This window comes from Tamandua tetradactyla, chromosome 18 (assembly GCF_023851605.1).
Source record: "Tamandua tetradactyla isolate mTamTet1 chromosome 18, mTamTet1.pri, whole genome shotgun sequence".
Lineage (NCBI taxonomy): Eukaryota > Metazoa > Chordata > Mammalia > Pilosa > Myrmecophagidae > Tamandua > Tamandua tetradactyla.
This window is the reverse complement of record NC_135344.1, coordinates 70,157,843-70,177,678: the sequence shown is the minus strand read 5'-3', so window position 1 is coordinate 70,177,678 and position 19,836 is coordinate 70,157,843. Positions and strand designations below refer to the sequence as shown.

The 19,836-nt window shown below is 39.9% G+C and overlaps 1 protein-coding gene across 6 annotated transcripts in view; it reads right to left on the bottom strand.

Moving 5' to 3' along the window:
- ARHGAP28 (Rho GTPase activating protein 28) overlaps positions 1 to 19,836 on the bottom strand; it is a 174,015-nt gene that overhangs the window by 147,911 nt on the left and 6,268 nt on the right. For 2 of the 6 annotated variants that reach the window (XM_077135938.1, XM_077135942.1), the window contains exon 1: positions 1,078 to 1,986. The exons of the other annotated variants lie outside the window; for them this stretch is intronic. The gene's annotated coding sequence lies outside the window, so the exon portion shown is untranslated. Of the gene's footprint in view, positions 1 to 1,077; positions 1,987 to 19,836 lie in introns of those variants that run through there. 6 annotated transcript variants of the gene reach the window in all.

Genomic DNA, 19,836 nt, shown 5'->3' with positions numbered 1-19,836 from the left:
TATAGTATTTAATGCATCATCATGTGGATTTTTAAAAATATTTTTATTGAGAAATATTCACACATGTACAGTCCAACCATATTATACAATCAATGGCTCACTATTATCACGGTTGTATATTCATTACATGATCATTTTTAGAACAAACCATGTGAATTTTACATCATCTTTTACTAGTCTTCTTAGAATCACTAACTGTATAAAAATCTTCACAAGTACTGTACTTGGTTTTAATAATACTGCTCTTTTCATACCTCATCCTAAAATCAGTTGTTTTGACCAGAGTGAGTTCAGTGGTGCTTTTTTCCACTTCCCTCTTTATGCCTCTTCCTACCTTCCAGTACTTCATTTCCTGCTAGTACTTTTATCAAATCACTGCCTCTCGTCCTCCAATACTTTCTAATCTACCACCGTTAACAATCTCTATATCCTTAAGGATTCTACTGTCACCTTTTGGAAACGCTACTATTCAGTTTGTTTTTCAGTGGATCAGCAATTTTTTCAGTAATATAGATGGCATAGGGAAATGATCTGATAATCATTTGCTGTGCAATTCTGCCCATTAGTAATACTTAAGCCAAGAATTTGATATATGTTCCATTCAGTTGCATTACATGCTTCCATGTGATTTGATCAACAATAAAACATGTATACAATTTCAAGCTTTCTCCTTTCTCTCTCTCTCTCTTTTTGTTTTCAAGAGCAGCTCAGTGGTTTGGGGGTTGGTTAGTACTGTGCAGAGAACCTAAGGGGAAAAGTACAAAACGGCAATTAACACCAATGCCAGTCCTCATCTCGTATGGTTACAACTGAGGATAAATTAATTTTTGCATTACTCACTTTTCTTTAGAATGTAAACCCAAGCCACTAACGTCAACGCGAGGTAGAAACACAATACACACACCTTATGCAAAATACTTTTCATAAGTATCACTACACATTAAATACTGGAAATCTGAATTTCGGTGCCAATTTGTATTTTGACTTTATAGAACAAGAGAACATTCAACTAAGGAGGTTTATACTGATAATAAAGCTCTTGAAGTTAACAATGTCTTCCTCTGCCTTTATACTCACCACGGACTACACCCAATGTCCTGAGAGGGCTCATGACCAGAAAAATGTCAGTCCCAGCTTTGAGATCTCACTTGGGAAGGAACTCATGAGAAAGCAAATTGGAAGGGGAGACTTCATCTCTGTTTTCAAGTCAGCGATCTTAAATTTTCTTCTTATGGGAACAGTTTAATCGGCTTATTATAAATACATTTCTGTAGTTTTTAGGGAAAGTCCAACATTTGGTTTATACAGTCTAAGAGAAGAGGTCATAGAGACCATCTCATCGTAAATGGTCACATCACTCATTCAAGCCCCTGGCAGTCCCTCGCCTGTAGGGGCACAGGCCACTGCAGGTCCTCGATCGGAGTTCCATTCAAACACCGGCAGAGTCCTGCTACAGCTATCATTCTTTCATTACAGTTATCATTCTTTACCATTTCATTTCAGAGCAAAACCCAGCAATCCAGCTCTTCTTAGATGCTCGTGCATGGACATTTTACACAGTTCTCTAGTGACAGGAATCCTCTCTCTGCACCGCCCACAGCAACCAGTACAAACTCCGTGTGTACAGTCAGTGCTCCAGGAAGAACCAAGATTCCCGGCCGCCGGCATCCCACGTTAGGCAGCGTGTGTGATCCACGCCTACCTCCTATTGTAGGGGATATGGGTGCGGCCTCGTCACAGAAAACGGGTACGGACGGTGGTTTTCCCGGCGTTCCAGCCCTCCAACCATAACTGAGGGCCGCTGGTGAAGGAACCAGCCTCCACATCCCGGGGAAGACAACTCCCGTTCCCGGGCCGCCTGGTCTCCCCCGGGCGCAGGCTGAGGGGAGGAGAGACACAAGCCAGAGCTCCCGCCTTTGCCGCGGTCGCTCCCACGCCGGCCACCCCCGCGCTGGCCGCCGGCCGCTCGCCGGGAGCCCGAGGGAGTTCCGGCCGCTGCTGCCGCGGCCGCGCACTGCGAGGAGCCTCGCGGGCCACCGTCCTCCCGCTCCGGGCAGTGTCGCGCGCTCCCGTTACCCTTCCCATAATGCCCCTGGCCCGCCGTCCCCGCGCTCGGCTTCTGAGTGTTTCGTATCTCTTTATAATTCTTCTGAAAACTTTCTTTTACAACCCCCGTGACCTCTGTACTCTTGGATTAAACTCATCTAGACACGAAAATGTGGACTCTTCTCGGGATGCCCTCAGCAGAAGAAATGAAGCTTCCCAGCTGCTGAGCTTCATTTCACCACCTTGTTTATAAAGAGCCTTGGGAAGTGTGTGACCTGCGAAAGGAAGGGAGGCAACCCCCCATCCGCGTCTGTGCGAGATCAGTTTGTACGCCCTGAAGCGTTGGTTTAATTGCTTTGCCCTTCGTTTCGTCCACATAGAGACAGATATTGGAGAGTACAGTAGATGTCTAGTTGTGGGAAGCTGTTCTTGGTTAATGGTGAATTTATAAAGGAGGCAGCTGTCCATTATATCCTGTTTAGTGATTTGAAAAACGTGACAATTTCTTAGTCAACATGGATTCTTATATTCTAAGCAATTAAACTTAGCCTGATTATAATACCCAATACGGAAGTGCATTTATCTTTAATTTCCCTATCATTTACTTTCTATCACTGTGTAGCAACATGAGATGGTCTTGGTTATCCGAAGATAGGCCTAATCTCACTATAATAATGACGGATATCATTACGGGTTCTCTAGTCTACAAAAATTGCTTCGATGTGTGGCATCTTTTTGGCTGACACTGCCCTTAAGTCTGAGGATCGCATTTAATAGAAAGAGCTAGAGTTCATTAAAGATTTGAGGGAAGTAATTACAACTTCAGAGTCACATAGCCAAAAGTAAATTATATACTCCATCCTATAATAATGTTTAAAACAGTCATTTATGCCTAAGTACCTGTTACCTTCTGCCTTTCATGCAAATAGCCTTATTTGAAATAAGTCAACATCAAGAACGAAGATGATAACACATTGCAAACAGATTATCAATTGTATTATCTATTTTAGAGCCAGGAATGTGAAATTAAAAGAAGCAAAACTTTGCTAATGCCGACCAGAATTTGACCAAATCCTAATTATGAAACGTGAGCAAGGACCCTGTGTGTTAGCTTTACAATTAGACTCCTAGAAGAATTTCAGCAACCTCTTCATTTTTTACGGGGAGAGACCACATTTGCTAAGACAAATATTGGTGTGCTTGGGGTAAAACCTTTGAAGATGGAACAATCCACTGGAGAATCAGAAATAGGCAGTAGCCGTGCCTCCGAAAGACCATCAAAATCAAACTTAAAATCAGCAACAGGTGAGACACCTCAACTAATTTAATTCTATTTCTCCAAATATCTTTTCACTTGATTCAGAAAACATCCATTCTATCAATAATTTTTAAAAAGTCAAACATAAAGCATTGTTATGTTTTACAAACTGTGGCCTGCAGTTATACAATAAGCTGAAATTTTATTTTGTGATAGAGACAAATTCATAAGATTGCACTGACCCCATGAATCACAAAGACAGAGAGGGACAGAGAAGGAAAAAACATGTCTCTCAGTTTATTCTCACTGAAACACAATACTTGCTCTTATGTCCACTTTGTAATAGATAACAGGAATATCTAAAAGAACATTTTAAAAGACCAGTTTGAAGGAATTTATTATTAATTACACAACAGCAGTGACTCTCATTTGAAATTGGTTTTCTTACTTTAAATCATGAGGTCTTTTACAATAGCAATATTCTTCTGAAAGTAAGCAGAAAGATTTAGTAGTCTTTTCCAAGGCTTTTTCAAAAACTTTTTCCTTTAAAAAAACAAATCAAAACAAAAAACTTTAAAGTAAACTCCTGGTATCATCTCAAACTGGGCACCCAAATATTACACATCCCTGAGTTCTCAGTCCCCTCCCATTCAGTCAGACTTAGAATCATTTGACTAAGTGACATTTCTATAAGACACACAAGCAATTCATTTATTAGGAAACATTTAAGCTGCTCTGTTCACCTCATCTAAAACTCCCAAGTGTAGGATTTATAGCAACAACTGGGGAAAAAATATCACTATCAATCAATGGGTCAAAGACAAAAGCAAATAGCATGATTATGAGCATATCAAGAGAGAAAAAAATAAATTCATAACTTGGTGAAATGATACTGGCTTAATTTCTTAAAACTTATCTTCGACATTCCTGAATTGTGTCCAGGGATGGCCAGGAAATGGAGTGAGGAACAAGCAGCCTCATTGTTACCTAGCTAGGTTTCACAGATGAGAGGAGGCAAAGCCTGCTATGTCACCACATAGCAATTCCAGTCTAAGAACTGACCTTGCCCCAGGGGAGAAGATTCCAGAGCCCATTTCACAGCAGTCCTTTCCTTTTAGACATGGTCCTTTTTGTGGAGCTGCTGAAGCGGATCTAGCCAATGTCAGAATCAAAGATTCTGCTACTAGAATCTTTGTTGCCCTGCCTGAGTTTTGCATAAGCTGAGGAAACAAAGTCTCACATGTAGAAAGGAAAGACTGTGAGAAACCAAGGCAGAAGGAGAGGACCAAGAGAATGGCTCATAAGGAAAATTTCAAGGTAAACGCCTGACTAGGAATGCCGGTGATGCAACTGGCATAGGAAGGAAGGAAGGTCTGTTTTGCTTCGTTGTTTCAATTTGGATCTCAGGACCCAATGATTTATGATAATGCTCACATTCTTTTGAATCGACTCCAGATACTGTGGTTGTTGAAGTCAGTAGGGGACAGAATTCCATTTGGCCCCAATCATGTTCTTCCTTCAGGAGTGATAATGAGGATTAATAATGAGCATGGCTGAATAGAAATCTGATTAGAGTCTACCAGGGTTGACTGAACATCGGCCAATTTGTCAAAAGAGCTAAAATTAAATACTTAATATAATATAATGTCAATTAAATGCATATAATGAAGAATGACCACCCTGGAAAATCAATCTATCTAATAGTTAAAACATAATCAACTTGGTCTGTTCTACCAACATACCTCTCTTTCCTCTCTCATCAAACACTGTTTCATGAAGTTGCATTTTCCAGATGCTCCCTTATGAACATTATTAGGAAATTATTTAAAGTTTTGTAGGTATGCCTTCAAAATGGAAGAGACTTTATTGCTTCTTATAATAGAGAAATTGGCTTCTTGTCTTAGCAATTGCCAATTAAGCTCATCAACCTAGGAAATTTCAAGGGCAGAAAATCAAACTAAGATCAGAAAGGTAAATTATATGGCAGATGTTATGGTTTACACAATTACAGAGACACAGCCCGACTGTGTTTTAGAATGTATCCAGTGCTCTCACTGCCCTTGCTGGGACGAGTAGGGCAATGGGTCGACACCCAGTAAAGAACCAGTGTGTATGTGCCCACTAGTCTGGATGACATTTTCTTCTTGTTGACTCGTGACATAGCACACTTTGCCCTTCTATGCTCCAGTCCCAATAATCTCGGTGGCTGTGTATATCCCTTGTGGACATCATTCTCCTGTCTTTAAAATTACATTCTCTGTTCCCCTCTGATTCACCCCTAGAGTCACTGAGCCCTAAATTAGAGACTATACTTATAGAGGAGATATATTATCCCCAACAAGAGGGATAGCCTCGCCATGAGGTCATCGAAACTCCTGTTTTACAGTTTGAAAAAACACACGCATTTCCTTCTCTTTCACCTTCTGGGGAATTTTTTTTTTCTTTACACGAAATAAAATCTGAATACATTCTTCTGTGAAATTACAAGCAACTGCCATCACCGATTCTGGTCAAGTGGCCATTTCTCTGTTTCTTCAGTACATAAGTTTCTATTTCTCATTATAAGAAACTGTCTTCTGTGATCAGTTTTAACCAGGACAATTTTTTTTTTCCAACTCTGGAGTAAAAAATTCATACACTGCCTGCATCCCTCCCATCCATACACATTTATAAAGAGCATTGCTAGGTGCTGAGATCATAAAGACAGAGCATGACTCCTACTCTTAGGGAAGCTACAGCCCAGTGTAGGGACAGCTTTTAAAATCAGGGTAGAATTAAAATCACAATTAACTTTGGGAATACTAGATTTCAGGCTGCAAGAGGCCCAGGGTTCACTTCACTAGGAGCACAAAGGAGATAAATGAGTCAGACAAGAAGACAGACGGAAAAGGCACTAGGGAAGGCTTCCTAGACTATTAGCCTATGACCCAAACCCCAAGGACAAGAAGACGTCACCAGACGGAGACTAGAGCAAAAGCATGTCATCGAAGGGAGAAAATGGTAGCAAGGAATGGTTAAGAAGCATGGGTGCCAGAGCAAGTCTTCCCGGGTTCCATCCTTCGACTTGGGTAAATTACTTATCTTCTGGGTCTCACTTTCTAAACCTGCAAAAAAAGAATAAAAATAGCACCTGCCTCTTAGGAGTAGACTAGGGCAGATTAATGTGTTCATACATGTATAGTACTCAGAACTGTGCTTGCTGGAGAGCAAACTCTTAGTAAATGTCAGTGAAAAGGAACAGTCCAGTAGTCAGATGAAAGAAACCCAGAGGAAAACTGAGCTGGAAGAACCTGGAAATGAGAACTGAGCTGAAAGTGACATTTTGAAGATACTGCTTTTTCCGTCCTTGGAGCCCCACTGAACTTTAAATGTGCATTCGGGGTACATCCTGGAGGCTTTGATTACTTTGATTACTACATGAGATTAACCTGGCAGTGCAAAATAATTATGTTTTCCAGTGTTAAACACTCCTTTTCCAAGGGAAATCTGATGATACTACTCAAATGTATGAGTATGGCTTAAGAAAGAGTGAACATTCCCACAAAATCTGACTTGGGTTGCATAAAGACAAGTGAGTGGTTTAAGGAAGTCATATTGTATGCTACATGTTATTTGGGAAGGAATGACAAGAAGACAGTATGAGAAAATATGTGTTGATGAGACCTTCTCCTTTATGGTATCGAAAAGTTAGAATTGTGAAGACTTGAGTTGCCTAATGTCTTAGGCTGAAAGACAAAGAAGGGTCTCTAAGGACCCTTGAGACTCTAACGTCCTGTAAACTGATTGATGCACAGTCCATGTGCGTGATACAAACCTCTAGGAAGGGGGGAAATATCCAGCCAGGTCAACAAGTTGTCACAGTGCTACTAAAGCATTTCTGCAGGAGAGAGCAGGATTTGGCCTTTACATTTCTGAGTTCCCTATAAAGATATGCCACTAATTCGCTATTCATGACTTTAATTAACCTTTCTTGACTGTGAATTCTCATGGTACCAGGGCCTGCTGAATGTGTAAACAGATCAGATCAGTTGTTTGATCTGTCTGACTTTTAACTCACACACTTTCATCTCTTGGTATGATGATATCGATTAGAGATGGGCTAGAAGCTTTATCCTCAAGCTCAGAAATGCTTCATTTGCATAAACAAGCATTTTTCTCGAAGCCTTGGCACAAGCCCTCTTAGGGACAGGAGACTGCGTGTGCCGACAACCCATCTGCAGGGGAGAGACACCCTGCAGACACCGAGTTGGGAAACAGGCCATGGAATGTGAGCATGAGGGTCAAAAAGAAGAATTACTTTTCCTTATCTTCCCATGAGACAAATAGTGAATAATCCCCACTCCCCAGGTCTGAGCTACAAAAGGTTTTTATTTCCTCCACACCTTCCTTGAGGAATAGCTGCAACTCATTATGTTCTAGTGCCCAGACTGTGTTCAGTGGTGACTGCCAACATTTTCCACTGATGAGGATAGAAATAGCCTATTCACGTGGGTGTTATCTCTTGGACCCAGGACACTCCCAGCCTCTGCTCTGTCAGCTTTCTCACATCAGCCAGCAATGAGAAGCCACAAATTTGCACATCATGGCTCTGCTGCCCAGGGCGGGCCTGATTATGGGCAGGCAGCGCTGCACGGCAGTCTCCCAGCACCCCTATTTTAGCCATGTGCTATTTTTATATTGAACTTGCCTCACGCTTGTTCAAAGCCAGTCTCTAGGAACTCAAGAAACCATACTTAATGCTGTAAGGGCTCTCTCCAGGTATCTGATAGGTTCGTGAGACCCCAAAATGTAAAGATATCCTCAGCATGAAATATTTTCCTAGAATAGGTTTTGACCCAGTAACTGATTCATTTCATTGAAGACCAATGGCGTCTGAGAGCTAACCAACCTGGGAATGTGCAGAATTCCATCCCACAGACGGCGTCGTTCCAGGCAGGCCGAAGACCTGTAACTGAATCTCTTTCACCACTTTCCGAAAACAAATCGGGATACATTCCATGACACCGGTAGCCACGGGCTTAACAGCAGCTGGTCAAGTTTAAGATGACCTCTAAAATCTGGTCTGTTATTAGTAACATTCTTGCCTTCAGAGAGTTACTAAAATGCCTGCAGTGGTCAGGGTTTCATTATGGCTGAGGAAAGCCCTCCCCTCTGCCTGCCCTGGATCCCTTTGGTGTACAACAACAGGAAGATTCTGTCATCCACAATAACCAGCTGTGTCACCCAACCACAAGCCAAGTCAAACACAGAGAAAGCATGAGTCATTGGTGATGGGGGTGGGGGGACAGGAGCTCTGCATGTCTCCACTACATGTTATGCCTGAATACTGGGACTTGGACTCAACACCAGGGTTTCCAGCATGTGTTTATGATTACTATTGAGCTAGCTACTCCCAATGTATATATACGCCGGTTTGTATCCATCATTTGAGTTTTTATTTATTTATTTATTTATTTATTTGCCGTAAACTCTTTGAGAGTTCTAAAGAAGTGCGTTTTACTTGATTCTGATTCTTGGAAACATAATGCTTTACTTCAATGAACTCTATGCTATCAAGAATTGAAGGCACCCTCCCAAAGTGAGGCACTTTTATTACTTTACTCTGGAAAAATTGGCTTCTCTTTAATAACTCATCCACTGAGCTGACCCCATTCTGCAAATCAAATGGTAGCTACAGAATCTACTACTACCTCCCTCACCAATCCCTCAATACATATCCAAGCTGAAGTATTGGCCCCTTCTTACACCCGCTCCCTCTCCCACAATCCCTTACCACTAGCCACATATCTATCCCGTAGCATATCCAGGTATCCACTCAAATACCATTTCTCCCATGAAGCAAACCTTGTTTTCTCTCTTGAGGCTAAAAAGTTAAACAAGACATGCTTCCTGAGTCTCCTGAGCTCTACTACAAGCCCCTTACACACAGGAACTCTGTCTTCTTTAGCTTTGATCTTCAAAGTGCTTTCAAGAGAAGACACCTGATAGGTATCTATGAAAGAAAAAAAAAGAAAAAGAAAGAGAGAGAAGAAAGAGAGAGAGAAAGAAAAAAAGAAAAAAAAACAGGATGAATAAACTGAATGGCAGAATCTAGAAGTCTATCTTCTGAGTTTAAAAAATTACTTATTTTATTATTTATTCCTCTCATATACTTGTAATTTTAAATAAATTATTTGGACAGAGTGTTCAATATACTTTTTTCATCAATTTATTTCTTTGTTAAATGTATAACTCATCCTTCTTCTTCACTGTGAGAAATAACATATATACAAAAAAGCAATACATTTCAAAGCACACCACAACAATTAGTTATAGAACAGATTTCAGAGTTTTGGATTACAGTTCCACAATTTTAGATTTTTCCTTCTCACTGCTCCAAGACATTGGAGAGTAAAAGAAATATCAATATAATGATTCAGCAGTCATACTCCTTTGTTAAATCCTATCTTCTCTGCTATAACTCCAACCTTTTCCTTTGATCTTTCCCCCAATTTTTAGGGGGATGCCCATCCTAAATTTTTCATGTTGGAAAGGACTGTTGATAATAAGGGATGGGGGATGGAACTAGTTGATGCTCTGGAGAGCATCTGGGCTTAAGGACTTATCTAGCCTAGGAACCCATCTGAAGATTGTAAGTTTCTAGAAGGTAGTCACAGTGCATGGAACCGTTATAAAATTTCAGATAAAGCCGTAGGTGTTGTTAGGGGTTGGCAGGAATGGCTTTGATTAGGGTTTGGCAAACCATGATAACTAGTAATATCTAGCTAACGCTGGCCTAATAGTAGCCTCCAGAGTAGCCTCCCAACTCTATTTGAACTCTTTTGGCCACTGATACCTTATTTTGTTACATTTTCCCCCCTTTTGGTCTGTATAGCATTGTTGATCCCATGGTGCCAAGGCCAGGCTCATCCCTGGTAGTCCTTTCCCACGTCGTCAGGGAGACTTTTCCCCCTGGATGTCATGTCCCATGCAGCGGGGAGGGCAATGATTTCACTTGCAGAGTTGGGGTCACAAAGAATTCTCACCCTTTCTAAGCTGACTCTTGGTTAAATTTTCAGAATGTTGCCTTGTGAATGTCTTTTTCTGTTTCTTTCTCTTTCCCTCACTCTTATTCCTTTAAAATAAGCGATTTGAAACAGTCCATCCAAACATCAATCCAACGGTATGGTTGAGCTAACGTGGTTCATATTCACCACCAGCTGAGCAGGACAAAGGATCCTCCTCACAGACATGGGAATGCTGAAGGTCTGGGCGCTTCCACTGACTTGCTGTGACCTCGAAAGGCCACTACTGTGAAACTGAATCTCAATGACCTCTCTTCAGTTAAATTGAGAGGGTGTACCAAGTACGACCTCAGTCTCCTTCCAGCTTTAGGTTTCCGGGAGAACTAATTCTCTCTATTCTGTTCTGACAGATTTGCCATATGAGACTAACCTCATGAGTAGGCAAACAGGAAACTGTCTAAATCAGGGACAGGGAAATGATGACCCACAGGCCAAAATCAGCCCAGTGCCTGGTTTTGTAAATAAAGTTTTATTGGAACACAGTCACACTATTGTTTCAGTATTATTTATGGCTGTTTTTGCACTAACAATGGCAGAGTTGTAACAGAATTGGCCTGCAAACTCCCCAAATATCTGGCCCTTTGCTAAAAATATTTGCCAATCCCTGGTCTAAATGATGTGCGCCGAGGTGTGTGACTTCAAGCCTAAAGAATTTTCCTAAAAAGCTGGAATTTCACCATTAAAGGTTAAAAAAATGCATAGATGCTTTGCAAAGATGAAACTCCTTAAACATTAAGCTAACATGAGACCTTTTGTGGGAATCAAGTGATTGCTCTCTGGGGGCACTGAAGGGAAAGCGAGAGGTTTGGGGAAGTCAAAGCAAATTGGTCAGGTACCAAAAATAAACTTGCTTACACTCTGGCTTTGCCTGGGTTGACTTTGGACAGATGAGTTCCCAGATCTATAGTCCTGGGTTAGAATCCTAAAGTGCATTTCCTGACATCTTGATGGGTTTTAATCTATACACGTGTGATGGTCAGGCTCATGTGCCAATTTGGCCAGGTGATGGTGCCCAGCTGTCCGGTCAAGCAAGCACTGGCCTACCTGTTGCTGTGAGGACATTTCATGGGCTTAAATCATGGGCACGTTTGTCACATCCATGACTGATTACATCTGCAGTTGGCCAAGGGAAGCATCTCTGCAATGAGTGATGTTTAATCTAATCACCCGAAGGCTTTTAAGGAGAAGTTAGAAAAAAGAATCTCTTTCCGCTTCTGTCAGCCAGCCTCTCCTGGGGTGTTATAACTCATTGAGGACCTTCCTCAGAGCTGCCAGCTCACAGCCCGCCCTACAGCTTTTGGACTCCTTTTATCCCCACGACTGCATAAGACACTTTTATAAATCGCACATTTACAGGTATCTCCTGTTAGTTCTGTTTCCCTGAGAACCCTAACTAAGACAACGTGTTAATGTAAACATGCTGCCTTGCCTAGCCCCTCATATGCAACAGCCAACACACCTGTAAGATGGCTGGATGACAGGAGCAATAATAAAATAAAATCACTGAGGGTCTAGACCACTGGCTGGCAATGATAAAATGATGTGTTTGAATCTCAAAATCCATGACACTGAGAAACAGAAGCCAGACACACATGAAAACCATGCTGTATCATTCCATTTATATGAATTCCACAAACAGACAACATAATCTATGGCAATAGAAGTTAGAATAAGGCTGCTGGCAGGAAGTGGGTAACTGATCGGAAGAAGCATGAAGAAAATTTCTGGGGTGATGGAAATGTTCTATGCTTTGTTTTGAATGGCAGTTACAAGGGGCAAAATTCGTCAAAGTGAATATTTAAGAACTGTGCAGTTTACTGGATCACCTCAGCTTTTTTTTTAACTGACTGATACCACTAAATGCAGGTTTTGTTTTGTTTTTATTTGTTTGTGAGCACATCTTCTGAAATAATAAAGGTGTTTAGCATCACTACCAGAATAGAATTTTCACTCCATACTAAGAGTATATACAAGAAGGTGAATGGAAAGAAAAGGGAGAAAGGGGAGATTTCTTGGTAAGGGGAAAATGTCTATCAAGCTTTCTTCCCTCACAAGCACATTCTTGCAATATGTTATCAGCTATCTCAGTTTGGGGACCTTGTTGTTCCAGGGAAAAAAAAAACCTCAAAGGCAGAAAATGGGGAAAAAAATAAAATGGATTTTTTCTGCTTTAATTGGATTATTTTTTAAAAAAGAGAAAGTGTTTAATAACATACATGTTCCTTGAAAATCTCTACTTTGTTTAAATTGTATTCAGTTTATTCTAATTTTGTACCAAATACATCTTAAGTTCTTAAATCTGCATATATGATATTAGTAAATTTTATCTTGCAAAAACAAAAAAATTATCCCAGCAACACGGGAGAACTTTGAACACATTATGCTCAGTGAAATAAATAAGACACATAAGAACAAATATTGCATGATCAAATTGAGAGACAGAAAGTAGATTAGAGGGTACCGGGGGATGGCATGGGGGGAGGGGAGTATATGGTGGATATGAATGTTTTAAACAAACAAATTTTATTTTTCTAAAAAAGAAATCATTAATGAATGTTTTCTTTAATGTTGCACAAAAAATAAATAAAACAAAGCACTATGGCATTCTCAAACAGTTCCCAACAATCCTATAGTGTGGGCTACCAATTTCCAAGCCTCTGAAAAATAAAAATCAATTCTGCTGGATGGAAAAAAATCAACTCTTACTGTATAGGCCATATTTTTTCAAAGAAAAGTTTAAACAAGAATATCTTACATATATATTCTTCTGACCAAGGTAGCATGGTCGAAGTAAACCAAACTCTACCTAGAGGAATTGAATATACTAAAATCAGGCAACAGTTCACACTACGGCACAAGTATTCTAAGTTCCTGAAATAAATACACAGGGTGAAATGAGAGAGAGGAAAGGTGTTATTATAAAATTAGTACAGGTCAAAAACTATGTTTGAGTTATAATCTAATTACTCAATTTCCAACATAATAATAGAGAAAAATAGAATTTAAGTGGTACAGGAAGGCTTAGAGGTCAACTAATGGAACTCTTCATTGCCCAGATGGAGAAGTCAGGCAGGTAACTGACCCTAATTGTGTTAGTCTTACCCTAATCATGTTACCCAAGATGGACATTAAAGGTCTCTACCCTCCCTCTCTAATCTCACATTACATCAGCTCAGCTATTGAAACAAATGTTGCTGCAGGCTGCTGTGCCTTTTCCTCTCATCATTACTGCTAAGCACACTCTACTCACTCTCATTCCCACACCGGACTGTTCACACCTTAAGACTTCATTTAGTGATGAACTCCTCCAAGATGCTTGCCTGATCCCTTTTCTCACTGACCTGAGCCCCAAGCACAAGGTACACCTGCTTGCTCTCCCAGAGCATTCATGCATTCTTGCTAGTGGAGTCATTCATTCATTCAAATACGGAGTGCCCACTCTAGGCCAAGTTCTTGGCCAAATACCAGGGTTCTGAGATGAGAGATGCTCTGCAAGGAGCTCATGCTTTGGATGCAGATGAAATTGCTTGTTAAACTGTCCATCTATTCTTGCTCAAGGATTGATATGAACCATTCTTGTAACCCCAGTACCTGAGCGAGTGCATGTCATATGGGGGCTCGATAAATGTTTGTCCAGTTTCACTTTTTGTATGAGAATCTGAGTTTAAATTCCTCTTGTTTTTATGAGTGCAATGTTCATCAAGCAAAATGTAATCTTTAGAGCAATGGACGATATATTTACCTTCTCTTAATCATCTACCCATGCTTCTCTCAATTTTATGTCAAGGCACAATTGTTTATGACTGTTGCCAGTTTGGATTTTTATTAATTATCTTTCAGTTTATAGCTTATTATCAACAGTTTATTTTATCCTTTGGATAAATGTTAATTTATTGGGTTGGGGACACCAGGGAGTGTGGTGGATCAGAACACAGTCCACACTAAGAGAATAAATAGACCAAGATTTCTAATACTTCCAGGGTCAAAAATAATAATGAATTCTGAAAATATCATGTATTTGATGATTATTACCTTCAGTATTACTTCATGAGTTATTGTTCATTTACTCAAAACATAATATATATACCAGCATCGTATTAGATCAGGGATTCTGAGATGAACAAGACACGGTCTTGACCATCAACAAACCGGTGGTCTTTGGAGAAGTATGTTAGCTACATAAAATTCTAATAATCTGGAGTTGGATATGGTCAATATTGGAGGAATGATGGACAGTGCAATGAAGGCACAATGATGGAAGTGACCCACCCGACTTGAGTTGAGAAGCTGTCAGGGAGACTTCACAGAAGAAGTGATGCTCAGATTTTGCAAGATATTTCTCATGGCTTCCCACCCCCAAAAGAAATCCATTTCCACTTTTCCGCCTCCACTGTACACATCAGCAACCATTTGTTAAGATGCTACAAAGTACCAGATCCTCCCATGGGGGTGTGGGGAAGATAGGGAAGGAATTCAGAACTGAACAAAAGGGACAATGTTTTTGTCCTAACCATCCTGACATATTGTAATGAGGCTAAAGATAAGGTTCTATCCTACAAGCAAAAGTGTATTATCAAAGGATTTTAAGTAGGAGCTTGAATGTATTTGGATCCACATTTTAGAAATGCTAGGTTTATTTCTGGACTTTTACCAGATTTTCAGCTTTTTTCGGTAAATTTTAATTGCTACCCCTTTCAGTCCACCTTTTCTCTCTGTTGTCTTTCCCACAAGCTAAATTTTAGAAGGAATAGGTTCTACTCGCTGCCTCTTGTTTCCTTCCTCACGTTCATTCTTCAACCTGCAGAAAAATGGTTTCTGTGTCCAAAATTCCATTAAATTCTCTTTAGTCACAATCATCATTTAATCACTCAATTCAACATTAAATTCACTGGACGATTTTGAGTTTTTACCTTATTGGCTGCTCTTAAGAAGGATGGCCCTGGCTTTCAATGGTCCTATCCTTCCTGACTCTGTCACGGTCTTCCAGTTCTGTCTTTCCCTGTTTGGGAAGGCTCCCAGGTTCCCAGCTGTGTTCACTGCCCTCTCCATACTCTATCCTTTCCTGCTAGATCTCACACAGTCTCAGTGTAACTATCCCCCAAATGCTGGAATCCCCCACATATAAATAGCTGAGAACTCTTAGCCTCAATCATCCCCCCAGACTCCTAACTTGTATGGTCCACTGCCTTCTGGACACGCTCACCTTACTATCTCATAACAATGTAAAGCTCAAAAGTTTGCATGCCAAACATCCTCTCCCTACCCAATCTCCTCCAAATTCCCAGTTTCAGCTAATAACACCCCAGGCAGAAACCCAAGTCCTCTCCTCCTGGTCCTCAGTCTACATTCAACCACCAAAACACACTTACTCCATTCCTGGTTTTCCCCACAGAATCAGTTACTCCATCCCATCATCATTATTTACCTGCTGTATTTGCCTTCTGACTTATTTCTCTACTCCTGTCCTGGTCTCCTTAAAACCATCTGAAGCACCCAGGAAGAACAGATTGGAGGATCCTAGTACAGAGCAATCAAACAGCTATGAAATTACAAGTATGAGCTGTGATTTTATGGATTTTAATCCAGTAGATCTTAAATATGGATTAAAATAGTCATGAGCTGAATTCAGTATGGGCAGGGGGTAGGGTCAGGGCAGAGAAAAGACAGAAGAAAGAATGAACTGAAGAAAATACCTTTTCACAATATTAAAAGCCCTCTGTAAGAGCTGGTTTTGGGTGATGAAAAAGTTTGGGTGGTGACAATGGTAGCACAAAATTGCAAAATGCAATTAATGGCATTGAATTACACACTTAAAAAATTGTTAAAATGGGAAATATTATGGCATATACATCTGTATATATGCACGCATGTGTGTCTGTGTGTGTATATATATAGATAGATATAGTTATATATGTATGTTACCACCACCAAAAAAAAAAAGGCCTCTGAATAGCAAAGCACTTCCATGAAATGTAAAGAGCATTGATGTTAATTTTTTTAATTCCCACAATAAGGACTTTTTTAGAGTCTGTTTAAGAGAAGGATCATGTTTGTGTAGGACTGGTGTAATCAAACTAAGCTTCACTTGGGCTTCTCAGAAGCCCTGAATCACATTGTGCTGGCTGTTACTGACTCATGGCCTCACAAGGAATGACACAACTTTACGCACGCATAGCATGGCCTGCTTTTTCCAATTACATGGTCCCAGCAACTGGAGATGGTGGGAGTCCTCTAGGACACAGCTTCCTGCAACGATGCACAATTCTGATTTTTCTTTCAAAAACAGCTGCCAAATCGACCTTGTAGTCACTGAGCTTTATAAGAGAGGAGGTAGAGAACTTAGACTGTGGTATGCAAAAAATTGCTGGGGCCAGGCATCCTTCTATTTTGCAAAACAGAATCTGTGGAAACTTATAGTCAGCTTTTCCCCTCTTTAATTGCTTACTCGGTTGAGGTCAGCAAATGTTTTTCTTTAAGATGCCAATGAAAAGTCACAGCAAGTGTGTTTTCAGGATTCTCCAAGTTACACTCAGTAAGATAACCTACCTCGGTAGGTGTCATTCCGTTGGAAAGGAAGCGAAGGAAATGATATCCTCACAATGCACACCACCTTTTCTTTAGCGCTCTACCCTTGATGAGTTCCCAGTTAAAGAACCAATATTCCTCCCCTCTATATTTTCCTTGCCATGGACCTGGCTGCCCCTAAAGACCTAAGACTCTACCATGGGCCTAAGGGCATATGGTGCTGATTAGACCAGGTGGCCAGCAGCCAGCAGAACTAAATTTGGAATGGGGCTCAACAAGTTGGTTATTCCATACAAGACTCTCACAAAATACTCTTCCATACTTTGTTTTCCATTTGCACCACAGAGATCGTTCACTGCAACCCTCACTCACGACTGGTCCTTTCTGAAGCTTAATTCCTACTAGTATCACACTGTGAATTCCCTGGCTGGTTAAGGAGAGTGAGACAAGTCTCCTAAAAGCAGGGCCGTTAGCAAAGAAGCCCGGACTGCCCAATCTGCAGTTCTGGCATCCAAGAAGCAGAGTTTATCAAAGCGAATACCTAGAAAAGCAAACACAAGCACTCAGTTCCTGGAGACAAGTCTGGCTCTAATGTCTCTGGAAGAGTCAAGCCTTACCAAGAGGGGCCCGGGATTATTCGTTTTCTCCAACAAAATCCCTGGGGCCCAACCGATGTCGGCATCAGCCCCGGCTCCCAGGCCAACTGCCTACTCGGGCAAATGGGAGACAATGGATGCCTCTGAGCTTCCAGATTCCCGCAACCTCTCATACCTTATCTACATTTCTGAGTCTAGATTTAGAACAAGACCAGCCTCCCCAAAGGCATGGTCTAGGACCGGGCTGGGTTCCTGGACAGCTTCAAGTCAGGGTAAGGTGAAAACTTGGCTGAATTTTGGGGCCAACAAAGAAAGGTACCACTAATTCTCAGGAGCATTGCTTCTCAATTTGCATTAAGAATTCTTATTTTATAAATCATATTGCACTTAAATATGGGTTTAATTCCAACCACTGATGTGCTAACTTTGGCTATGTGTGAATTTTTTAATGATAGTAGGGAAAGTGAGGTGAAAAGTGAGAAGGGGAAAGATTAAGTGTCATATTAATAGTTCAAGTATAGTTTTCAGACATTTAACGTTTTTTTCTAAGCACTTGTCAGGGTTCTAGAGATGTGATTAAAGGCAAATGCATGAATGGGTGTTTTCACAATTGATTTTCATAATGAATACTGAAAAGGAAACTTCAAAGGGATTTCTCCCTATATGTTACAGATGTACAAAATACAGAATTTTTACCATAAAATGGAGGAGAAATGTAAAGATTTATCTCCGATACATAAAAGACAATCAGTACCACAATTGAGAATTACTGAAATAGGACAAAGAAATCTTAACTATTCGACAATTTAAAAAAATACTATATGCAACTTTGACTTTGGTTCCAATTTCCCCTTCCTTGTCATTTGTAATTTGTGTTTGTGTACAGTCATCCTCTATTCATCTAAGGGACCATAAATGGAATGCACTGATTTAATTAGTTTTGAAGGTAACATGAGACACCTTAGCTGGTTCTCTAAGTGAAGCTTAGTGCATGTCTCTCCCCTTGGAAATACATGGTAGTTAATGCCTTTCAAATGCATGGTTTTTCTGTAGTACTTATTATTTTCTGTAGTACTTATTTCGTTATGAAAGAGAATATAACACATCTTACACTTGAAGAATGTGTGTCATAAATGCCAGATATTTAAGAAAATGAATATATAGTAAAACAATCTACTTCTTTCTTTACTTCAAACTTCAAAGAGCAAAGCAACTTGAAGCTTTATTCTTTGTTGTATTGATTTTATGCACGTCTTCCAGTAATCGCCAAGAAATGGATATGTGAAACTTCACATGAAAAGAATAATATAATATACAAAACTCAAGAATACAAGTAACAAGAACCTGAAAGCAAGCAAACTAAAAAACTCTCAAACTGATCAAATTAAATGCTATCACAACCTTTCACAAAAAAATGACATATTTTATTCCTTTGAAGCATCTTTCTTCATATATATAGTTCTAGCATGCTTGATCACATAATCAAAAGTAAACTACCAAGCACGTTACAAGTAAAAATATTAGAAAGGAATATCGCTAGTCTGGGCTGTCTGAAAATAAGAGAAAGGATAACAATAAATAATCATTTAAATCCTTCATGAAATAAAACAATAAACCAGTATATGCTATTTACCATTAAGGCGAGCAAACTTATGCCATCTTAATAGACTCTTTTACTTTATTACAGCACAGTAAATCACACTGCACAATTGATGACAGTCATTAACAAAAGGTTAATTTCTGCTTGACTTTATAAATATTTTCATCCAAAGAGGCTTAAAACAAAACAAAATCTATTGCATAAATGGATAAAATTTATTTCCAAACTGTTCTTATGAGAAAACCTTTTATTCCCCTCTTTTGCTTTGCTATATGACATTTAACTCTTATTCTTGGCTGGAGCTGCTGTCTAGAGACCATGTGGTTGAGGAACAAGAGAACTGGAATTCAGAAATGAAGTTGTTTGGTTTGAGGAGGGAGTGAGAAGAAATTTGATTATATAGAAATCAGAAGTTCTGAGTGTGGACTTTATGGTATGTAAACTTTCTAAAGTAAGTTAAAATATACTTTCAGATATTCAAATAACATCTCAGGCACACTGGTAAGAGTGAAATGCTTTCCATCAGGTACAAAAATACTTTTAAGAAATTAGAAAGACAGGTTCAAGAATAGCCTTCAGGCAAAGCAGGCTTTAAGAAGATTTGTACATCAACTACACTCAGTGCAGAATTTCATTTAGCTATCTGCAACTTTTTGGTCATTGTTGTCTTCTTTTAAGCCTATACTAAAATTTTGCTCCCCAAAATCATAGAACTTTTAAGAGTTAGAGAATTTATCTTTATCGTTT